Raw genomic sequence first — 7259 nt, 5'->3', positions numbered from 1 at the left:
ATTAGATCCCACATGCTACAACTAAGCATTCGGATACCTCAACCAAAGATAGGAGATCCCATGTGCTACACCTAAGGCCTAAAACAGCCAAATAATAATAAATAAATAAAAAAGATGCCATCCAGGCCTGAGTGGTGGTGGTTGGGGGTGGGGGGTTGCAGAGATGGATGGGGATGGCAGGGCGAGAGGAAACCAAGGCATGTGCAATTATTCCTCCCCCGGACTCTGCCCAGATCCCATCTTGAGGTTGCAGAGCAGGACCTATGGACCTGTTCTTGTTCCTCTTCTTGTCATCAGGGCATGTGTAGGGAAGGATGGTAGAAACAATGCTACCAACTGGGCAAATGGTTGTCCCCAGGATTAAATGTGTTACTTTGTGTAGAGTTAGGTACTCTATATTGTAAAATTTATTTTTGATTGGAGTATGATCGCTTTACAATGTTGTGTTGCTTTCTAATGTACAACAAAGTGAACCAGCTGTAAGTGTATACACGTATACACGTATACACGTACCCCTTCCCCCTCGAGCTTCCCTCCTGAGCTTCCCTCCTGTCCCTCCACCCCCATCACAAACCACTAAACCAAGCCCCCTGTGCTGCACAGCAGCTTCCCGCTAGCTCTCTGTTACACATGGTGGTGTATATATGTCAGCGCTGCTCTCCCCATTTGTCCCACCTTCCCCTTCCTTTGGAGAAGGGCATGGCAGCCCACTCCAGTACTCTTGCCCGGAGAATCCCATGGACAGAGGAAGCTGGTGGGCTACAGTCCATAGGATCGCCAAGAGTTGGACACAACTGAAGCAACTTAGCACCCATGCCCCTTCCTTGGCTGTGCCCACGTCAGTTCTCTATGTTTGTATCTCCATGTTTGTATCTCCATTCCTGCCCTGCAAAATAAGCTCATCTGTACCATTTTTCTAGATTCCATAAATATGCATGAATATGTTAATATATTTGTTTTTCTCTTTCTGATTTATTTCACTTTGTATGACAGACTCTAGGTCCATCCACATCACTACAAAATAGAATCAGGTGCTTATCACTGACTCAATGGACATGAGCTTGAACAAACTCCGGGAAACGGTGAAGGTTAGGGAAGCCTGGCGTCTTGCAGTCCGTGGGATCGCAGAGAGTCTGACACAACTGAGCAACTGACCAACAACGACAACTTTCCCTTTAACTGAGGGAGACACCAGTCTCATAAAGGTCAAGAACGTGTCTTAAGGAGGCAGAGTTACTGAGTGAGGAAGCTAGGACTGGGGCTCAGCCTACCTGACACCAGAGCCGACTCCCAGTGGATGACCGTAAAACATGTGTGAAGCACGCGGGCCAGCAAAAGAGCTGGACCCGAAAGTGTGTTTGCATGAGGGGACCTGGAGGCAGGCTGCTGACTTCTTTGAAACAGTGTGGTTGGGGGCTGGGGACCTTGAAGGCAGGCCAACTCTGAACTAGACACTGCTGGCACCGTTTGTGGTCTTGAGGGGTAGGATGAAAGCCTTGGACGTGGTGGGGAATAAAACAGGATTTCAGCAAGATGCGGAGAGGGGAGTAGGGAGCCGAGCTCTGTCTCTGCTGCCATTTCTCCCAGTCACGCATTCCACCCCAGGCACAGGGCTCTGAGAATCCAGGGCACAGGGCTTTGCTCTCTCAACTCCCAGGCGTAGAGGGAAGGAAGGAAGGCCGAGACAGAATTAAGTATTCACAGTACAGTAGGACTCGAGCCTTGCACATGGGCAGTTGGAGGCCAAATCTGGCCTGCAGATGGGTTTTGTTGGATCCAATTTTTTTTTTTTTTTTTTAACATTTGTTGTTCAGTCGCTCAGTCACATCCGATTCTTTGTGACCCCATGGACTGCAGCACGCCAGGCTTCCCTGTACTTTTAAACATTTAAAAATATTTTAAAATTGAGAAATTTCACACGCAAAAAAACCCTCCAGATTTCTGGCTTTCTTGGAAGTTAGGAACCCCTTACAACACTGGCCCCACGTCTTCCCGTGGCAGCCAAGGGCTGAGACTGAGCAGGGATGTCCCTACCCGCCACTGTGGGACCTGGGTCCGCTGCCCCTCCAGCCCGTGGCCTCTGTGAACATTTGGGATTGTGCCCCGACGGAAGGCTTGTGTGAGAGCGCTGACGGGGCTGAAGGCACTCTGCAATCGGGATTCTGAGTTCCTGGAAGGCAGAAGTGAATGCTCACTTTCCCAGGTGCCCTGGAGGCAACTGCACATAGGAGTTTGGTGTTCAGGAGGAAGTACGTACAAGAAACACACACCCAGAGGTAAGTGGGGTTTGGGAAGTAAAAGTCAGTGATCCAGTGAGAACATAGACAGGATGTATCATTAGTTGGGCTTCTCCAGAAAATGTGTGTGTTTATGTATATATTTTTTCTAAATTTATTTCTATTATTTAGTAAAGAGAGGATACTGATGTTTTAGATTTTATCAGGTAGGCAGTTATGAAATAATAAACGGATGCTCTGGTTTTTTATCTCACTTTGCTTTCTAGAAGTGACCAAAAGGAGAGCAGGCAGGAGGGGAATGGGAAGCGATTTTGATGGGAAAGACACCTCCCTCATCATATACACCACCTCCTCAGCGGGAGCTGATCCTGCAGGCTTGAGGTAGGATGTCTTCTTTTCCAAGAAATCTGTTAGTGGTCTTAAGGCCTTCCACCGACTGTATAAAGCCCACGCACATGAATGAGGGTCGTGATCTCCTCCACGTGTACGGAATACCTGCACGGCAACACCTAGACTAGCGTCCGCTTAGTAACTAGGTGCCATCACGCAGCCCGGCTGACGCAGAACTGTCACGCAGCGATGGGAGCAGTGGGATGAGGACAGGCGCTTGGGAGACCTCAGAGTAGGAGTGGGCGGGGGCCGAGGTGAGTCTGGGTAGTTCTGCTGGGAGGGCCGCCCTAAGACTGCAGCCTGGGCCACAGGACCGGGCAGGGCAGTGGATCACTGTGGGAGGGGCAGAGCCTGGAGACCAGGCGGTGAGTTCATCTGCACTTCCCAGATATTTAATAATAAAGTAAACTGAGGATTGAAGGGAAAATGGTTTTTTTTTTTAATTTGTACTTTGTAGGCTCAGGAGAAGGAAGGAGACAGGTGGGAGAGGAAGAGAGGTGCAATGGAAAGGAAGAAATGGAGAGGCTGGTAGTCGGATTTCTCTTAGTCTTATTTTTTTTTAAACTTTTAATTTTATATCGGGGTATAGCTGATTAACAATGTCATGATAGTTTCAGGTGCACAGCAAAGGGACTCAGCCACATGTATACATGTATCCATTCTCCCCCGGACTCCCCTCCCATCCAGGCTGCCACATAACATTGAACAGAGTGGTGGGATTTCTTTGTGGATGAGGGGAGACCTTCTCCCTCAGCAACAGGGCTGAGAAGAAAGCACAGCTCCACACAGGCCACCCAGGACAGTCAGGACCAAGTGCTAGCTAGGGCAGGCAAGGACAGGAGTGTTCCAGAAAAAGGTCCCTTCTGCCTGGAATTCTTTTTCCAGTGCCCTCCCCACTTCCTTGCACCTCCTTTAGGCTGCCTTCCAGATGCTTTGGGAACTCTACTCTCCCCCCACACCACTGTCCTGGGATCCCAGGTGTGGGGTCCCCAGCAGATGACCTGTGGCTGCCCCTCCTCCTTCCACAGTGAGCAGATGGCACCGTGCTGGCCTCAACTGCCCTCTCCTCTGCTCCTGGACTTTCCTTGCACTGCCGAGAGGCTCCGCACTCTCCCCTGATCTCCACTGGTTCCCAGTGGGCAGTGTCGGACAGCAGGCAGTTTGAGTAGGGACACCCCAACCTCACACACACACACACACAGATGGAGAGATTTTTAAAAAGTAACAAGAACGTATAACCTGGCAAATACGGATCATCCTTGCTCTTCTTTGGTGGCTTAGATTTTATCTTAAATTTCACCGTGGGAGGAATCACAACATATAGGGCCTCCGAGGGCTTGATCCAGCCCTGCCTCACACTGCTGCTCTGCCTGCAAACATTTCAGAGCTCAGAGGATGTGGTGGCACAGCCTAGAAACAGGCACAGCCCAGGAAGGGCTCAAAGACACAGAGGGCGTGTGCCCTCGCCGGGGCTTTTTTTTTTTTTTTTGCACTGCCTGAAAGTTCAAAACACGCTGGAACACGGAAAGAAAGGTATTTGCCTGGGTGACTCAGACATGTTCCAGCATTTTCCCACAGGCTCCTGTTCATCCCAAAATAACTGCAACCCTGGATCCTGTCCCTTGGCATATGATTACTTTGGTATAATGTTACAGAGCGGCGGCCACACTCACATGGGCGTTGCAGGAATGCACAGCCCAGGATGAGGCTCCGTGCTGGAGAAAAAGGAAGCACAGAGACCACAACAGGGAGAAGTGCTGGCTCGCCAGACTCATCCAGACCACGGAGCAGGGCCTGGGTCAGTGCTTACCTGCCATAGATGGGGAGAAAAAGACCCAGAGAGGGGAATGGTACACCCAAACTTACAGTTTGGGGATTACAAGAGAAAGCTGTTGGAAGAGCAGCCCTTAACTGCTCATCAAATAATACTGATTTTTTTCTCCTGTTTTAAAATTCAAGTACAATTGCTGTACAATATTATATAAGTGAGGTATCAAGGCTTCCCTGGTGGCTCAGATGGTAAAAAATCTGCCCACCAATGCAGGAGACCTGTGTTCAATCCCTGGGTTGGGAAGATCCCCTGGAGGAGGGAATGACAACCCACTCCAGTATTCTTGCCTGGAGAATCCCATGGACAGCCTGATAGGCTACACACACCATGGGGTTGCAGAGTGGGACACGAATAACATTTTCACTTTTACTACAGGTGTACAGTATAATGATTCACAATTTTTAAAGGTTTTACTCCCCTTATAGTTACTGTAAAAGAAAATTAACTACATTCCTTGTGTTTTACAATGTATCCTGATTGCTAATACAGATGTTTATTCCTAAGTCATCATCACTTTAGCCTTGGAATGCTAAGTCAAGTTAAGGAAGTTCAAGGGCCTCGTGGTCAGCTAGGGTGCCCATGTGCCAGGTCTGGACAACAAGGTGGGTATAAGGTGTCACAGTGGACCTGCCCTCAGGGGACTTAAGAGTCTTGCTTGGGAAATGACTAGATGCTAAAACAGCTGGACAACTGACCCCTGGCAAACAAGCCGAAGGCTGGTGGGAGTTTTGGGAAATGAAGTCTGAGAAGAAGGGTTATATCCCAGCAGAGAAGGTCTCACAGAGAGGTGGGCCCCCAGGCTGGGTGTCGACTCAGGTGGGAATGCTTGGAGGGGAGCAGAGGCAAGGTGAAGGGGAGAGGGGAGCTCCAGGAACCTTTGGAAACGAAACCACTGGGCGGCAAGAGACCCTAGCATAGACGCCATTACTGAAGAGTTTCAAGTTGGGAATTCTCAGCGGTTAGGACTCCTTGCTCTCACCGCTGAGGGGGAATTAGGATCCGACAAGATGCCTGGCACAGCCAAAAGGAAAAATAAAATTTCCAAGTCCCTTGTTTTATCTGGGAAGCAGGAATAATTTCATAGGATTTTGACACAATATATTAAAAAAAAAAGAACCAACTCTCTGACCAAGGGAGGGGTGAGGGATTCTCAAATTTCTGTGGTACTTACACAGAGTCCTTTCTGTCTTGGTGCTAAAGATGAGGAGACCGGAATGCACTTTTCACGTCTCCTGGGCTCTGGTTCAATCCTTCTCCTGCTCCTAGGTCTGCGGGCACCCGTCACACAAGGATGCCAATTACAGCTAAGGTCTGTCACGTGCCAAGCACCGCTTTCACTGCTTCCCAAGTCTGGTTCCATTTAACCACCCCCACCTCCCCGTTTATGGGCTTCCCTGGTGGCTCAGTTGGTAAAGATGGTGATGGTTTAGTGGTTTGGTCGCCATCATGTCTAACTCTTTGCAACTCCGTGAACTGTAGCCCGCCAGGCTCCTCCGTCCATGGGATCTTCCAGGCAAGAATACTGGAGTGGATTGTCATTTCCTTCTCCAGGGCGATCTTCCCGACCCAGGAATCAAACCCAGGTCTCCTGCATTGCAGGCAGATTCACTACAGACTAAGCTATCTGCCTGCAATGGAGACCTAGGTTCAATCCCCAGGTGGTTTAGTGACTCAACTACCACCCCCTATTTTACAGCTGAGGAAACCAGGAAAGAAAAGGCTCTGTAACTGCCCACTGTTCCAGAGCTTTTCCATGAGGCTTTGATTTGATCCCAGGAGTTCTAAGTCAAGACTGTTCTGAACTAAAATGTTCTCTTAAAGAGCACTGGCATAATTAAATAAGCTGAACCCCTATGACACTAGGGAGACAGTTGCTTTATGTCCCTGACTACCACAGAAGCAGGATAGGCACATTAAGAGCCTTGCAGCCAGCCCTACACCCAGCCTGTCACCACCATGCAAGGCCAAGGGACCACCAACACAGGCTGGGTAACTCCTGCCCAATACCCACATGCCATGTAATTTTGATGGCTGGAAACATTCTAACTGCACCAAAGGGCTACCTGATCTTCAGCGATAAAATATCCACCTCATTCAGTGACCACATAAGAAGCCTTCATGTTGAGATCCATTGAGCATAGGATCAGGGTCTAGCATCAGGGTCTTTTTCATTTAGTCAGTTCTTCATATCAGATGGCCAAAGTACTGGAGTTTCAGGACTGATACTGAAGCTGAAACTCCAATACTTTGGCCACCTGATGAGAACAGACTCATTGGAAAAGACCCTGATGCTGGGAAAGATTGAAGGAGAGGAAGGGAACGACAGAGGATGAGATGGTTGGATGGCATCACCGACTTGATGGACATGAGTTTGAGTAAGCTCAGGGAGTTGGCGATGGACAAGGAAGCCTGGCATGCTAGAGTCCATGGGGTCGAAAACAGTCGGACACAACTGAGCAACTGAACTGAGCATAGATGCCCAAGTCATCAAAAAGATGGTCACGTTCTTTACATTGATTCATCTAGTAAAAAAACAGTCCAGAAGGCTTTTTTCTATTTACACACTTGTGTTTCTAGAATCAGTGTTGTTAGCGGTCAGCTTATACTCCTCAAATGAGTTCACCGTGTAAAGATGTTGGCGGACTCCCATGGGAATGACTTCAGCCTTTCTCATCAAGCTGAGTGGCAAGCACACCGGAGTGTATTTTTGTGCAGCACTGTCAGGCACCAATATTAAACTCAATACAGTCATGAGGAATTCAGCTCAGGGACTCAAGTCAGCAGGCTTCCTCACAGCTCTG

This window comes from Oryx dammah, unplaced genomic scaffold, assembly GCF_014754425.2.
Source record: "Oryx dammah isolate SB20612 unplaced genomic scaffold, SCBI_Odam_1.1 HiC_scaffold_14, whole genome shotgun sequence".
Classification (NCBI taxonomy): domain Eukaryota; kingdom Metazoa; phylum Chordata; class Mammalia; order Artiodactyla; family Bovidae; genus Oryx; species Oryx dammah.
This window is presented reverse-complemented; position numbering follows the sequence as displayed.